Source organism: Triturus cristatus, chromosome 4_2 (genome assembly GCF_964204655.1).
Source record: "Triturus cristatus chromosome 4_2, aTriCri1.1, whole genome shotgun sequence".
Taxonomy (NCBI): domain Eukaryota; kingdom Metazoa; phylum Chordata; class Amphibia; order Caudata; family Salamandridae; genus Triturus; species Triturus cristatus.
This window is the reverse complement of record NC_140586.1, coordinates 449,194,677-449,212,133: the sequence shown is the minus strand read 5'-3', so window position 1 is coordinate 449,212,133 and position 17,457 is coordinate 449,194,677. Positions and strand designations below refer to the sequence as shown.

The following is a 17,457-nucleotide window of genomic DNA, read 5'->3' as shown; positions in this document are numbered from 1 at the left end:
GGTGTTGAATTGTTTTTCACTATGTTGTTTTGATTTTGTATTTATTGTTGTATTGTTGGTGAGTTTCGTGTATGAATTGTTTAGAGTTTGGTTTATCAACTATGTTTATATTTATGACATTTATAAAAAAAATGAAGATATGATAATAAGAAAACATTTCAGAAAAAAAGCTAACCAAGAAAAATAAAATACAAACGTAAATGAACTCCTCTGGGTCAAACTAGATTGGATTACTTCTATTTAGGAACGCATATAAATTAAGCAGGGTTGTTATTGGTTGCTGCCAAAGGGTATCTAAGGTCAGTTCTACTGAGTGATGTCATGAGAAGAGAGGTAAAAAAGTGATGTCACTTTCACTATCCCTGGCATTTTGATGAATAGACATCCATTAACACGACAAAATATTTGTTATGCACTTCACCACAATCATACATACAATGATACATTTTAAATATTTGTGGACCCTTGCATGCATCCCTGAACAGATATTCCAGGAAAATTAAAGGGTGAGCCAGCCTCGATGGGACTCAGATCTATCACCCATGATCAAGTAACAAGTGTTAAAATTATTGAGCCATATCCTGATGCCAACAAAAGACAATAGTGATCAATTTCCATACCTTTATGTTTGCAGGTGGAGTGACTGATAAAACGTAAGGGGAAAAGAGAGACAATGCCTCCATAGGTATGAGCCATTTTGCTTTCACTTTGCCAACATGAAGAATTGGGCTGCACTCGCCGACATGCAACTCTTGGCCAACTGCTGCATATTTACATATGTGTGTTCATCTTACTGAGATGTCCTGCCAGCTTCAGAATTGTAAGGCAATTGCGCATAGAATTAGGCCAGCTACCATGCCCTATCCCCAGCCTCTCTTTTCAACTATCTGCAACGTTTCAAGCAGATGACGCGCTAAAAGGTGGTGTTTTCTGCAAACCCACAAAAGCAATTACGAGTAAGGCATGGAGAGAGGGTGATCCCTGAGTGGTGGACGAGGGCTAGAGTTAAAGGGAAGAGAGGAGACATGAACAGGAATGTGGGGATAGAGAATGGCAGAAGAAGGAGAAAGAAACAGGGCAGAGGGAGGGCAAATGAGGAACCAAGGAAAAAGAGGGAAGGTCATGCACACCCATGGAGTGCACCAATGAAACCCTACAGAAAAAAGCTTAATTGAAGTATCTCCATTTTGTAAGCATTGGAAGGAAACAAATGGCCAAACAAATGCCACGATAAAAGAGCTATACCCCAGAGAATGGAAGGAAATCTACCAATAAAAAAAAGAACAGAGATTAACAAGACCGCCATCCAATCATGAGCAAGGGGTAACTCCGCGGATATTTGCTTAGAATGCTGTCTGCAACAGACAGCAGGAGCTGTCCGTAGTGAGACCACAACAATGGACAATATAAAATACTTAATAGAAAGATAGAGCAAGGAAAATCACATATAGAGAAGAAGAAGAGAGTGAGAGAAAAAAAAGAGCAAGAAATAAAACTGAAGAACAGTATAAAAAAGAACATAAAAAGGGAACGGGGAATCGAAAACGGATAAGAAGAAGAGACAGAGGAGAAACGGAGTAGGATGGGAAGGAAAGTGGAGAGGAGGAAAACAGGTGGAGGCCATGGTGACAGCAAGTGAAAAATATGGCACTGGGCTGAAATAGGTGATTGGGAAGAAGGTGGAAGGAAATTATTAAAAGTGTAAAAGAATGAGAAAGAATAAAGATGGCGAGAGAGGGTGAAAGACAGGTACAAGAATGAGAAGAGAGAGAATGGAATGCATGGGTAGGTGGAGGATAAAGTAGGACGACAGAGGAATAGATGCAGGAGAAAGTATATCGGAGCAGAGAGATTTCATTATCTTACAGCCCGTGGCGTGCTGAAGTCCATTTGTTGCCCATGCAACATGCAAACAAACACAGTGTGTGAACTGCTGGCGCACAATAAAAGATCAATGATTGCATTCAGTAACGACATCATAATATATATTTTTTGTTTGCAAAGATGCAGGAGACCCCGATAATTGTCACCTAAACATCATCTTTAAAAGGATGTCTTTAGTTATTTTTAATTGACTGAAATCATCTTTAAAATTTGGGAATTTGTTGAAAAATACCTAATGCTTGAGAAGTCAGTTCTGTGTCAGCGTAACTAAATAAAGACTTGTACAAGTTGTTCGTCCGAATTAGTCACAGCTGCATCTGTTTCCCGATTTCCTGCTCGGCAAGATGTGCACATTGAGAATACGCGGATTAAGATGTTAATGAAAAAGTCAAAGTCAACATCTTCTACGAGTCATGGTTTTCCTAAACAGAGTCGTGCTGTCTATGTCGTTTTTTTTTGCTGGGAACTTTGTGTGTTTGAGAGGCATGTTCACACGCTCTCCTTCTGCTTTCGGTATGTGTGTTCACTGTCGTTCAGCATTTTTCGATATTCTCCGGATGCAGATTATTTTTATATTTTGCTACATTCTGCACGGGGATGCAGTTGTTCCCTTTTGGAACATTCCATTTTAATCCAACTGTAACGTTTCCTAATAATTAATTTTCATGGGGTGTCTGATAACACTGCTTCCTGAAGGTCGCCTAGTTAGGTGTAAGTCAGGGTTAGTAAGACTGCTCCGGGGCCTAATAAAGGCAAGAAAATAGCTCTCTTGCTCTCAGTTGTGTGGTGAACGCCCTGGTTGAGGCGCATTAGGCACATAGTGTCCAATCACCCAGATCCCACTGCCCCTTGAAGCATTAATGATTACTGAGTTTAGCCACAAGGGTAGTAGTGTTCCCTAATAGGGAAGAATCTGCACATCAATATAGGAAATGTATATGTAAATAGAGTCAATGGCATGAAACAGTAGATAGTACTTTTCTATGTACAGCGGGGTGCTTATCTAGCTTAAAGCACACACTACCCAGGAGTGCTAAATATACACGTTAAAAAACCTGCATATATGAATATCAGACAAACAAAAAGCTAATACAGCACACCCTAAAATAAGTGGAAACAGGTCCCACACAATAGCCAGTAATGAGGACCGAATTTTAGTCAATATCAAACAGACAATCTAACAAATAATAAACTCATATATGGCAGTCCAGAATCCAGTCAGACAAGAGGAGCAGTCCTCGTCGTTTTTGAAAGACGATGTTCTTTTTATTATTTTATTTAATTTTTTTTCTCCTCCTGAACACAGCCTTTTTTTGATATACGATGTTCTTTTTATTATTATTTCCTGAACACAGCCAACACGTGTTTCGTCAGTACTTATCAATACACAGACTTTCTCAAGGCTGTAAACATAAATGTTTGCATCATCAGAACAAACCATATTTAAATACGATCCCACATACACCACGGTGCAGAGAGGACGTATGGTCTGTATTAACTCGAAATTGGTATATACTCAAGTCTAAAAATTAGCACACCAACTCGTGTCAAATGTAAAATTCTCAAAATAATTTAAAATCAAAAGAAAAAAGTTAGGAAAATTAAATTGCAGGTTGAGGAAGACAGAGCACTCAGATGTTGAAAATGCATGCTTACGGTGATCCCATTTAGGGTAGAATGAGTCACAGATGTGTCTAAATAAAATACTGGCAAGTGGAAGATTCCAGTACACCCAATAGAAATTTCATGCCACTCCAAAGTTAACAGTTAGTGCTAGAAGTTGAGCCGAAAAGTAGCTCATGAGGTATAGCCAAGGGACCCACCAAATATAAAATTATATAAGCTCCAGCATATAAATGAACCTGGAACGTCAGTGCATGTTATATAACAACTCCACATCCTATAACAAACAAACGATAACTCTGATGCAAAAGGAGAAGGGAAACTAAAAAATCTAAGTCAAAACAACGACCTAATTATTATTGAATAATAGAAATAAGCGTAAACACCATGTCACCTTATCAATTCAAAACAATTCTACTATGCGTCAACAAAGACAAGTGATGCACATGTAAAAAGCAAAAGATGACAGTACGTATTCATTTTTTATTTAGACACATCTTTTGATTTTAAATTATTTTGAGAATTTTACATTTGACACGAGTTTCGGTGGGAGGCGTGCGGGATGGGGAGCAGCCTGGCTCTTCCCTTCCGGCGCCTCCGACCGAGGTGAGGGTGGTGGTGGGCCGATCGCCAGCCTCTGCTGGCACGGCTCGGGGCCGCCCGGCGACGGGCGGCTGATGTGCAGGTGGAGCGACCCTCCCTCGTTGCCAGGTACCCGGTCCGACCCGGCCCCGTGTGGGCTGAGGGGTTTGAAGACTCACGGGGTCCCTCCCGGGGTTACCCCGGGAGGGACTGGCAGCTGCGGGGCTGCCTGCTACCGTCTCTCCGGGAGCCCCCTCCCTCACCCCCGGGTGGGTGGGTGGGGGCAGGCTCCCGGGCCGAGCGCCTGGCAATGTTTTTTCCCCCCACGACGGTGCTGTCTGACTCCCAGAGGGGAAGCCTTGAATGAGGCGCCCGGGCCGTCTCACCGCGCGGGCGGCGGATGGACAGCGTTGCCTTCCTCCCGCCTCTCCTGCACCCGCAGGTGTGTGAACATTTTCAAAAAGTTGCCTGTGACTCTTGGCGGTGGATTACTCGGCTCGCACGTCGATGAAGAACGCAGCTAGCTGCGAGAATTAGTGTGAATTGCAGGACACATTGATCATCGACACTTCGAACGCACCTTGCGGCCCCGGGTTCCTCCCTGGGCTACGCTTGTCTGAGGATCGCTCGATCGTCAATCGCCACGGGGGTTCCCCGGAATGCAGCTGGGGCCATCGTAGGGTGAGCTCTGCTTCCCCTTCGTCCCCCCACAAGGTCAGACACTCCGATCGCCCGTTGGCAGGGTCCCTGGCCGGGTCCTGCCACGGAGGTATGCCGCCGGCGCGCCTGGCCCCCCGAGAAGGGGGCCAAGGGACCGGTCCGCCCCGGGCCCGTCCCAGGGAGCCTGGCTGCGTGCCGCGCATGGCTGTCCATGGTGTCCCACTGGCTGCCCGCGCGCATGTGCCTCGGGCACCCTCCTCCGCGGCTGGCTTCCCGGCGAGGGCGAAACCCCTCCACAGTCCCTCGCTGCTCGGCAGGGTGACCAGATGGCCTGGCCTCCCCTTCCCACCGCTCCCTGCACCGGGGAAGGAGCCCTCCCGAGCGGCTGCCTCGGAGCGCCTGGCCACCCTCGCCGGACTGCAAGGGCGACTGGGCACGACACCCTCCCAGGCCACCTGGGGGGCTGGGTGGTCCCTGGCCATCTGGTCACCTGGTTGCGCGACCAGATGGCCCTGCGGGCCAGGTGACTAGATGGCCCTGCGGGCCGGGCAACCAGATGGCCCTGCGGGCCAAGGTTTCAGATTGCTTACGTGTGACATTTTCATAATTTCTATATAATATTAGAGACATTCAGCGACTATGAGTGACACTTTCTCAAGAGCAAACTCAAGCAATGAAGATGAGGGGAACATAAATATCAGAAATCACACCTATTGGAACAATGAGACACTCTAAGAACTTGGAGCCGCAATAATAACAAGTGGCAGTGAAAGCGATCTCGAAAGTGAAAGCAATTGCTATTGTAAAACAAACAAGCCCCCATGAAGAGGCACCTGCGCGCCTTGAGAGGTACTGTGACCTGAGAATACTTTGGCAGCCTGCTCAGCGACCCCAAATATTTGATGCCTAATCTCTACTGACGACGGATAATAATCCAGAAACACGTGTATAGAGATGGCCAGTACAACTTTGAAATTACTCGAGACAATCGTGCAAGCACACATGCTTGGTGAACTGCATTGACCACAATGCTCAGGGGCGACCCAATGGGAGGTGAAGCAGTGTGATCCCACATCGGTTTCCTGTTTAAAAGGCTCCCTCGAGCCGGTTGAGCTGACGAGCTCGTGGAGAGGCACCTGCGTGCCTTGAGAGGTACTGTGACCTGAGAATACTTTGGCAGCCTGCTCAGCAACCCCAAATATTTGATGCCTAATCTCTACTGACGATGGATAATAATCCAGAAACACGTGTATAGAGATGGCCAGTACAACTTTGAAATTACTCAAGGCAATCATGCAAGCACACATGCTTGGTGAACTGCATTGACCACAGTGCTCAGGGGCGACCCACTGGGAGGTGAAGCAGTGTGATCCCACATTGGTTTCCTGTTTAAAAGGCTCCCTCGAGCCGCTTGAGCTGACGAGCTCGTGGAGAGGCACCTGCGCGCCTTGAGAGGTACTGTGACCTGAGAATACTTTGGCAGCCTGCTCAGCAACCCCAAATATTTGATGCCTAATCTCTACTGACGATGGAGAATAATCCAGAAACACGTGTATAGAGATGGCCAGTACAACTTTGAAATTACTCGAGACAATCATGCAAGCACACACGCTTGGTGAACTGCATTGACCACAACACTCAGGGGCGACCCGCTGGGAGGTGAAGCAGTGTGATCCCACATCGGTTTCCTGTTTAAAAGGCTCCCTCGAGCCGGTTGACCTGACGAGCTCGTGGAGAGGCACCTGTGCGCCTTGAGAGGTACTGTGACCTGAGAATACTTTGGCAGCCTGCTCAGCAACTAAAAATATTTGATACCTAATCTCTACTGACGACGGATAATAATTTAGAAACACGTTTATAGAGATGGCCAGTACAACTTTGAAATTACTCGAGACAATCATGCAAGCACACAAGCTTGGTGAACTGCATTGCCCACAATGCTCAGGGGCGACCCGCTGAGAGGTGAAGCAGTGTGATCCCACATTGGTTTCCTGTTTAAAAGGCTCCCTCAAGCCGGTTGAGCTGACGAGCTCGTGGAGAGGCACCTGTGCGCCTTGAGAGGTACTGTGACCTGAGAATACTTTGGCAGCCTGATCAGCAACCCCAAATATTTGATGCCTAATCTCTACTGACGACGGATAATAATCCAGAAACACGTGTATAGAGATGGCCAGTACAACTTTGAAATTACTCGAGACAATCATGCAAGCACACACGCTTGGTGAACTGCATTGACCACAATGCTCAGGGGCGACCCGCTGGGAGGTGAAGCAGTATGATCCCACATTGGTTTCCTGTTAAAAAGGCTCCCTCGAGCCGGTTGAGCTGACGAGCTCGTGGAGAGGCACCTGTGCGCCTTGGGAGGTACTGTGACCTGAGAATAATTTGGCAGCCTGCTCAACAACCCCAAATATTTGATGCCTAATCTCTACTGACGACAGATAATAATCCAGAAACACGTGTATAGAGATGGCCAGTACAACTTTGAAATTACTCGAGACAATCATGCAAGCACACACACTTGGTGAACTGCATTGACCACAATGCTCAGGGGCGACCCGCTGAGAGGTGAAGCAGTGTGATCCCACATCGGTTTCCTGTTTAAAAGGCTCCTTCGAGCCGGTTGAGCTGACGAGCTTGTGGAGAGGCACCTGCGTGCCTTGAGAGGTACTGTGACCTGAGAATACTTTCTCAGCCTGCTCAGCAACCCCAAATATTTGATGCCTAATCTCTACTGACGATGGATAATAATCCAGAAACACATGTATAGAGATGGCCAGTACAACTTTGAAATTACTCAAGACAATCATGCAAGCACACATGCTTGGTGAACTGCATTGACCACAGTGCTCAGGGGCGACCCACTGGGAGGTGAAGCAGTGTGATCCCACATTGGTTTCCTGTTTAAAAGGCTCCCTCGAGCCGCTTGAGCTGACGAGCTCGTGGAGAGGCACCTGCGCGCCTTGAGAGGTACTGTGACCTGAGAATACTTTGGCAGCCTGCTCAGCAACCCCAAATATTTGATGCCTAATCTCTACTGACAATGGATAATAATCCAGAAACACGTGTATAGAGATGGCCAGTACAACTTTGAAATTACTCGAGACAATCATGCAAGCACACACGCTTGGTGAACTGCATTGACCACAACACTCAGGGGCGACCCGCTGGGAGGTGAAGCAGTGTGATCCCACATCGGTTTCCTGTTTAAAAGGCTCCCTCGAGCCGGTTGACCTGACGAGCTCGTGGAGAGGCACCTGTGCGCCTTGAGAGGTACTGTGACCTGAGAATTCTTTGGCAGCCTGCTCAGCAACTCCAAATATTTGATGCCTAATCTCTACTGACGACGGATAATAATCCAGAAACATGTGTATAGAGATGGCCAGTACAACTTTGAAATTACTCGAGACAATCATGCAAGCACACACGCTTGGTGAACTGCATTGACCACAATGCTCAGGGGCGACCCGTTGGGAGGTGAAGTAGTGTGATCCCACATTGGTTTCCTGTTTAAAAGGCTCCTTCGAGCCGGTTGAGCTGATGAGCTTGTGGAGAGGCACCTGCGCGCCTTGAGAGGTACTGTGACCTGAGAATACTTTGGCAGCCTGCTCAGCAACCCCAAATATTTGATGCCTAATCTCTACTGACGACGGATAATAATCCAGAAACACGTGTGTAGAGATGGCCAGTACAACTTTAAAATTACTCGAGACTATCATGCAAGCACACACGCTTGGTGAACTGCATTGACCACAATGCTCAGTGGCGACCCGCTGGGAGGTGAAACAGTGTGATCCCACATTGGTTTCCTGTTTAAAAGGCTCCCTCGAGCCGGTTGAGCTGCGGAGCTCATGGAGAGGCACCTGCGCGCCTTGAGAGGTACTGTGACCTGAGAATACTTTGGCAGCCTGCTCAGCAACCCCAAATATTTGATGCCTAATCTCTACTGACGACGGATAATAATCCAGAAACACGTGTATAGAGATGGCCAGTACAACTTTGAAATTACTCGAGACAATCATGCAAGCACACACGCTTGGTGAACTGCATTGACCACAATGCTAAGGGGCGACCCGCTGGGAGGTGAAGCAGTGTGATCCCACATTGGTTTCCCCTACAAGAAGTCTCTCGCTGCGGGAGCATTGCTGCACACTGCAACGTTAGGCGCGAGACCTATAGAAGTAGAAAGTGCATAGTGCTCTGTTTGGAGTGCTCATCAGATGGGCACAATGTTATAGGCCTTGTTTTCATTTCAGGGAATGCAACTAGGTGATGAGCAATTCCTAATCTCAACCTTATTAATACAAAATGATGCGAGGGCTTTGTAACTAAAGGAAAATACCTTTGAAAGCCATCACTATCTACCATTGTTTTGTAAAACAGGTATATAGTTTGCTTCCCAACTGTTCTCATTCGGATCTCATTTTCATGTGCCAGGAACGTGCTCTTTATTTCCTGCTTTGTCAGGCCTGTCACATGAGTTGGGTTTTCCCAGATCTTAATCTTAAATAACTTGTTGTGTACATCTGTGATATATTTTAACCAAGGAATAGATAAACTATTATCCAGTTGCAAGCAATCCGGAATAATCGTTTGGGTAAATTTTGTCTCGTCTTTGGCCCAGAAGGATCTCCAGATCATTAAATGTCGCATAGCAATTAAATCTGACAAGTATCTTATTCCCACTTCTCGGTGTACTATCTCGGAGGATGCGGGTGCTGGCAGCCATAAGAGATGCTTTTGGAAAGAATTTTCTTCTATTTGCAGTGCCTGACTAGTATTATGGCCTAACACCCCTGCACCGTATAATGCAATTGAAGCGCATCTAGCTTTATAGATATCTATCATGTCCTTAATACAGCGGTCTCCCGATTTGTATTTGTATACGGGACTCTGGTTGTTAATCTCTCTTACAACTTCGCGAGAAAATAAATGATGGATTGTGGTGCTCCACGGTTAAGTAGGACTGGCCAAAGTATGGCATGGTCAACAAGGTCAAAAGCACTGATGTGTTCTGCAAAACATAGATATAGACTCCCTTGTTTAGTGCACGTATATTTACCTATTAAAAGCTCTAGATTAATACATTGCTCTGTCGTACCTAGACTTTTCAAAAACCATATTGTGCCTGTGATAAATCTTGTTCACTGATACCCACTCCTCCAATCTTGTTAATAAAAATCTGCTCATCACTTTTACTGATGAATCTAAAAGGGTAATGGGCCGATAATTTTTAGCTTCCGATTTATTCCCTTTTTTATAAATGGGGAATAATAACCTATTGACCCCATGTGAGTGGGGTGCCCTCGGTTACTGCAGAGTTAAAAACTCTAGTGAGTATTGGTCCCCATATGTCCGGTGCTATTTTATAGACATCTATTGGAACTCTGTCAGTGCACAGGGCTTTTCCTCCATTACTACCCCTTATCCCTAACTCAACCTCATCAAATGTGATATTTAGGGGAATAGTTAGCCACTTGCAATCTGTTAGACTAGGAGGTCTAAGAACATCAAGGTGAGATGGATTAAACATGCTGGAGAAATGAGGCACCCATTCTTCAAAGCTAACATGGGACAGTAATTCCGGGAATGATTCCTTTTTTAGAAATGGTGAATTGACAATTTCCCAGAAAACCTTGTTATTAGATGTATCCGCTGCCAGGGATAATTTGTCCCATGCTTGCTCCTGAAGCTCCCTTTTCCTCATTTTAAGGACTGATATATAGTTAAAACTTAATTTTTGGATTCATTAATTATTCCTAGGTCTACTACTAAGGGCCTGTTTTAGTTGGTTCAGAGCCTGGGTGCATGAATGGTTAAACCATCCCCTGCTTTGGGTAGGTTTATCTCTACAGGGTGCGGTCATTATCTTTTTAATAATTCCATTGATTTTACAAAAATTAGTTAACAAAATTGTGGGGTTAACATCTACTTTAAGACAGTCGAAGATCTTCATATCACATTTTATAACCATATTATTTAAAACTTTGTTTTGGTCAACCCCCTCCCATTTGATTCTTGTACCATTTGGTCTGATCGGGGCAATGTTGCCAGTGGCAGTTTGTTGGAACACAAATGTATTGCCCCATATCAATATTGGCATTATAATACAATTATGATCGCTAGGTAACAGTTGTACATTCCTTGGCATAGAACATAAATGTAGAATACTCGTGGATATTATAACATGATCAATCTTTGTGTTAGCATTTCTTCCAGTATATCTTGGTATCACCCTGCCATTGGTATCACGCGCACATAGTACTAAATCAAGGTTGTATTTAGCCATCATTGTATTTAAGGTACCTCCATAATTATTATGTGGGAAGTGTATACAGTCATCCCCTTCGTCGTCGCTCTTATACACGCAGACTTTCGTCATCGACAGTGGGCATATTTGTGTATTGAAATCCCCTACCCACACAATTGCAAAATTGGTGTTCATCACTTTGACCAAATTATCTAGCCCCTTTTCCAATTTGAGGACTACATTATGGCGAGTTGAATCGAAAACATTGTTATTAAAATTGACAAGAGGACATCTTAACCATCTTTGCAACACAACCAAAATATCTGTGAGTGTTCTCCTATTTTAATCCCTCTTTTGACCACCACAGGAAGCTTGTTTGACAAAAGAATTAGCAGCGCTCCTTTGGCTCAACCTGCAGAAGAGGGTAATGCCAATAAATCATAAGAGGTAAATGAGCTTGATCGTGTGCTTCATGTTTCATGAATACAAATTATATCATGTTTATTGATAAAATCTGTCCAACCTAGTGAATCCTTTTTACTTGCCAGTCCGGCTTTATTCTATGTAACAATTGTATAACCATTTACTGGAATATTCCCTGTATTGTCATCAAGGTGTTAACATATTCTTTCATCATCCCCGCTTGTGTATGGGGGCACTACAGGTGGGCTTATTGCATTTAAGGAGGGATTAAGTATAGTCATTGGCGAATTATCAGCATTTAATACTCAGTCTCCGTCAACCCTTCTCCATTGTGGCTAACCTCCACACTGGGTAGACAGGCAATGCTATGGAAATCATTTTCTTGGAGTGTGCTAAGGGCTTGGAATCTGTTAGACACTGTTAATGCCTATTGTGGGTAAGTTGGCACTTCAGAATTCACGCTAAGGTGCCCCTGATCACCACCCCTGTTATATATAGGCCTTAGATGTCTAAAAAAGAAGCCAGGGGGTAATAAGGACACATTGAGGTCATGGTGTGATGGTGCACCCGCTCTTTCTAAAGTACTCCTTGTCCAATTAGGGCTTCTAAAGGTGATGATAAGACAATCTCCTTTAAAATTCTTGTCTAGGTGGCCAATCCAGCTTACTCTTCTAGTTAAGAGTATCTGGTCTGCACAGCCTACTGGTTAACCACAGTTCTTATTTAGCAAGCAAACCCTTTTTTTAAAGTATGGTCCGATTCCCTTTGGCCCGGCTGGAACTGGGGTACATTCACCATGACTGCCACATATGGACAGCTTTCATGGGGTAAATGTATAGAGAGATGCCAGTTCTTCCCTCATAAGCCCTCATCTCTCCTAGCTTGTTATGGTTCATAGACGGCTGAATCCTCTCAGTCCTATCCCCTCTAATAGGGCATAGTTGGTTGTTCGGGGTCTTGCTCTGTTGAGGGTGAGTTACAACCCCATTGGGACCATTTTTACTCTCTAGGGTTGTTCATCCTTGGGCCCTATGATCCCTATTACTAATAGCTAATGTACTTGTTACCATGTTGGTGGTGGCTGTTACCTGTGACGGCTGTTCAGTAAGGCTCACCAATGTTGCATTTGTCATTTCCCTGGAACTATCATCACTGGGCCCGATTCACAGAACTAACTTAAGACAAAATCCTAAACTTATTACTTCTGGTATTCACAGAAGGCATTTAGTAGTAGTAAAGTTAGAAAGACTTAAGACAGACTTAAGACAAAATCCTAACTTTACTACTACTAAATGCCTTCTGTGAATACCAAAAGTAGTAAGTTTAGGATTTTGTCTTAAGTTAGTTCTGTGTATCGGGCCCAATATTCTTTAGTAGTCTGTTCAGTTTTTCTAGTTTATTATAAAGTGGTTTTAATAATTCTTATATCTTTAGTACTATGAGGTCTACAATTTGTGTGGTTTGTAAATCCATTAAGGGCTCTTGGTCAGGAAGATCATCATGGACCTAGACTGTCATATACTGTGATGCTCCTTTCTTGTTTTTGTTATTCCCTGCCTTTGCCTGGCTCTGTTTAGAGCCTCCTTTCCTTTTTGGGGTAGGTGATCCATTTGGCGAGTATAATCGTTGTACATCTATCTGCATGTGTGGATCTGTACCTGGATTCCCTATACTTTCTATTATAAGTGAGGTGCCTTATTGCTTATTACAGGGAACGTCCTGAGTATTCTCTTGCTGGGTTTTCCCACTAACCTCCCAACCATCTCTTCTGTCACCATACCTGCACCTAAAGAAAGGCGGCATTCCACTCTATCATTTCAACATTGATTGCGCTAACCGCATGCACTAGGTAAGAATGAATAGTGGTACATGGGGGGGTCAACTACTAATTTTTATAGTTTGTGCTTCACCATTTTGGTTTATCTTCTTTTACACAAATACCGTGCCCTTGTTCAGCTACAAAATGCAAGAAAAAAGTGCTGAATGCGTTAATTTTAAGGACTAGGAGTTGGTAAAAGTGTAGAGTGAAATACAGAGTTCTAGGTCCAACAGGTTTATGAACCTCGAGATTTAAATAAGATTAAAAAACTAGTTAAATAACACTAATCACTATAAGCTATTTACAGTCAGTTCAATATAAAAATATACAATACACTACACATAAATTAAGTACAATTTGGCTGTACCTAATCTTAAATCCTAACTACTACTACTAGTAGTGCCTGCCACTTACAAAACCCCCCTGCTGCAAAGTCAATAAAGAGATCACAACAGTATTTAAAGGCGGCCACTGTAAAGAAAGAAGTTGATTATAAATTGGGGCTCACTGCCTTACTGCTCAATTCGGGATTTGGAGATGTCTTCCAACTTGGAGTCGGTCCTCACCACAGTATGAAATGTCGACTTGAGCCAATGTTCAACACCTGGGCCCCTGAGCTTCGAATTGTGGGGTATGGAGTCCCCTTACGGCAGCAACAGGGTGGTGGCGGCTGGCAGCAGGTAAAAAAATAGCGGGTTACTGCGCTGCGGGAGGCCCTGCCCGCTTTTGAAAGCCTCCTGGCGCGAATGATTACGTTGGCGCCTTACCCACACTTGGAATTGTGGGGTATGGAGTCCCCTTATGGCAGCAACAGGGTGGTGGCAGCTGGGGGTGGGTAAACAACAAAGCGGGGTCCAGCGCTGTGGGAGGCCCTGCCCGCTTTTGAGTGCCTCCTGGCGAAAAGGATTGCGTTGGCGCCTCCCCGGTGCTTGGAATTTTGGGGTATGGAGTCCCCTTACGGCAGCAACAGGGTGGTGGCGGCTGGCAGCAGGGAAACAACAAAGTTTACCTGCCGCCAGTTTCAAAGAACAAAAACTTTTGCAAACGGCATACCTACATCTTTTCTCAAATACTTCTTCTGCTTCTAAAACATATATCCAGCATATTTCAAACAAAAGTTATATTCTAAATGAAGCTAGCACAAAAACTCTCTGGGCATTCTGCACTATTAAACCTTCTCAATTTTAAACAGGAAGAAGAGGACGTTTTTGACTGTGACTCTGGGCTCACTTGGCATAAACACCCCCTGACCCTCCACCCCATCGCAAAATGTAATGCCCGTGAAAAGGGTAGGTGGACGCAGTGTTATATAGAACATTACTTGTGTGTCACCCCTGAGGCGGAAGCCGTGGGCTTGAGTTTATTTTATTAGCGCTGTGCGCTGTGTTACTCTTAGCCATGCATTAATTTGTGCGCGATCGCCTTCCACTTTTAAAAGTGAACATTCTCTGTACTTTTTAAATTCTCTGCTCATCGTCCTGCTCCTACCTCAGCTTCATCCCTCGCTCGGCAGATCTGGTGTTGGGTCAAGCAGAGGGTGGATGCCATTTTGGAAGAAGGCAGGGGTAGCGCTCTAGTCGCGGCTGCCTCCCGCCCTCCCGGACTACTTAAACACCTTAAACACGCTATCACACAGATTACTTGTGTGTCACCCCTGAGACGGAAGCCGGGGGCTGTGAGTGTGTAGACGCTTGAGTTTATTTTATTAGCGCTGTGCGCTGTGTTACTCTTAGCCTTGCATTAATTTGTGCGCGATCTCCTTCCACTTTTAAAAGTGAACATTCTTTGTACTTTTAAAATTCTCTGCTCATCATCCTGCTCCTACTTCAGCTTCATCCCTTGCTCGGCAGATCTGGTGTTGGATCGAGCCGAGGGTGGATGCCATTTTGGGAGAAGGCAGGGGTAGCGCTCTAGTCGTGGCTGCCTCCCGCCCTTCTCTCCTCCCATAAAATGAACACTGCTCCCCAACGGCGCAGCGGGCGGGTGCAGCGGGCGGGCGCAGCGGGCACTCAGGCGGCACGCCAAAGGCGCGCCAAAGGAAAGCCCGTCTGTGCCCGTCCGCGACCGGTCGGGACTCGGGGCCACAAACCCTGCCTCTGTTGTAATGTACACCTCCGGGCAGCTCCTTACATATCAAGGTACTTGGCCCCTCAGCCCTTTCACGCTTCAACGCATTCACACCCTGAATATTGCCACTCCTTCCCTCCCCTTTCCCGTTGTTTCCTCGTCTAGTCGGCAGCTTACCGTTCCTCCTGTTTACCCTCCCCTTTCCCCCCCCTGTCCTCCGACGGTGGCCTCTGCCTACCTTCTTAATACCCGCTCTGCGGGCAGGCATCAGTTGGAACTTTACAACCTCCTCGACACCGAGTCTCCTGATCTTTTGTTTCTGACGGAAACCTGGTTTTCCACAGATTCTAAGCCTGATGTTCTATCTGCACTCCCCGACTCGCACTACATCCTTCGGGCCAATCGTCCTGATGGGAAAGTTGGCGGGGGTGTGGCATTGATCATTCGGTCCACTCTTCAGTTTCAACCCCTGTCCTTCCCTCCCATACCTAAAGTTGACTTCTTAGTGGCCCGCTCGGTGAATCTTTCCGCCCCCCTCACTGTAGATCTTGTATATCGCCCTCCTCAAACAATGCCTCACTTTCTACCCGCTTTGCAAAAACTACTGGCCACTCTTGTGATCAATAACTCGTCAGTTCTTTTACTGGGCGATTTCAATTATTGGCCTGGTGACCCTAGGGAAGATCAGGCCTCTAAAGACTTTTCTGACACTCTTCGCTGCTTCAACTTTACTCCCCACATTCACGCCCCCACCCATGTTCATGGTCACACTCTTGACCAGATTTGGCCAGTCAGGTCATTTCTTCAACTACCATTCTTCCCTGTACTTGGTCTGAACATTCGCTCATCTCCTTCTTCATTAATTTGGCAGCCATAGACAAGCCCCCCCTGCCCAAGAACGTCCTTGCATGGAACTGGAATCGGGTGGATCTCAATATTCTTCATTCTTCTCTGGCGATCTCCTCCCCTGATTTATCGGCCCTCCCCCTCGATCATCAAGTGGACGCCATTAACACCTGGCTATCTACTTCCTGCGACTTGGTCGCTCCCCTTAGGACGGTTAAAGCCTGTCGTCTCCATGAAGCCAATAAATGGTTTTCTAGCGATCTTAAAGCCCTCAAACTGGCTCTCCGTCAGTCAGAGCGTCAGTGGAGGCGCAACTACTGCCCCCTTCTGAGGGATCAATATAGGTCTCTCTTAAACAACTACAAGCGAGCTATTCTTTCGGCCAAATTAGAATATTTCTCTGGCAAAATCTTATTAGCGGCTAATAAATCAAAGGAGATTTTCTCTATCGTCCATAATCTGGCCGCGTACGATAGAGTCAACCTCAACCCTATCCCTTCTCAAGCCCTCTGTCTTTCCCTTAATGATTATTTCTTTGAGAAGATTGTCAATATCAAATGGAACATCTCCCCACCATCTTCCCCCTTCCTCCTTTTTCTCTTCCCCCCTTGTTTTCATCTCTTACTCACTTCCCCCCCATTTCGAAAGAATCCTTTCTTGCTTTGCTTAGGAAAGTCAAGTCTGGCTCCCCTGCCGATTGTGGACCGGCCCGCATCTTAAGGGAGCTATTTGCCGGCTGCCCCGATCCCCCCTTGTCCCTTCTTAACTCATCTATCTCTCAGGGAACAGTTCCGCCCCAATTTAAATCGGCCATTGTCATCCCTATTTTAAAAAAATCTGGTTCTGGTCCTACTCTCCCTGTTAATTTTAGGCCTATCTCTTTGCTTCCGTATTTAGGCAAGATCCTGGAGAGCCATATCACTTCCTGCCTGTCGACCCACATTGAGGACAACTGTCTTTTGGCTTCCCATCAAGCGGGCTTCCGCCCGGTTCACTCGACCGAAACGGTGGTCTTCTCTGTCCTGGACGAGCGAAAGAGCAAGGCGGATTCCAACTGTCCTCAAGCCTTGGTGCTTCTTGATTTGTCCGCTGCCTTTGACACGGTCGACCATTCTATCCTTTTCGACCGTGTCAGGGCAGCGGGCATCCAGGGCACCGCTCTCTCTTGGCTCGCATCATTCCTCCATGGCCGGTCGCAGGCTGTCCGGCTCTCCGGTTTCTCTGCCCCGTCTCGCCTGGTGTCCTGTGGGGTTCCCCAGGGTTCTTCCCTTTCCCCTCTTCTTTTTAACCTTCACATTTATAC

At 45.8% G+C, this 17,457-nt stretch overlaps 1 non-coding gene across 1 annotated transcript; it reads left to right on the top strand.

The window, feature by feature from the left end:
* The first annotated feature begins 4,561 nt into the window (after positions 1-4,561).
* On the top strand, positions 4,562-4,715 carry LOC146834548 (5.8S ribosomal RNA). Its single transcript, XR_014961048.1, has one exon. It is a non-coding gene; the product is annotated as a 5.8S ribosomal RNA (ribosomal RNA).
* Positions 4,716-17,457: the final 12,742 nt, after the last annotated feature.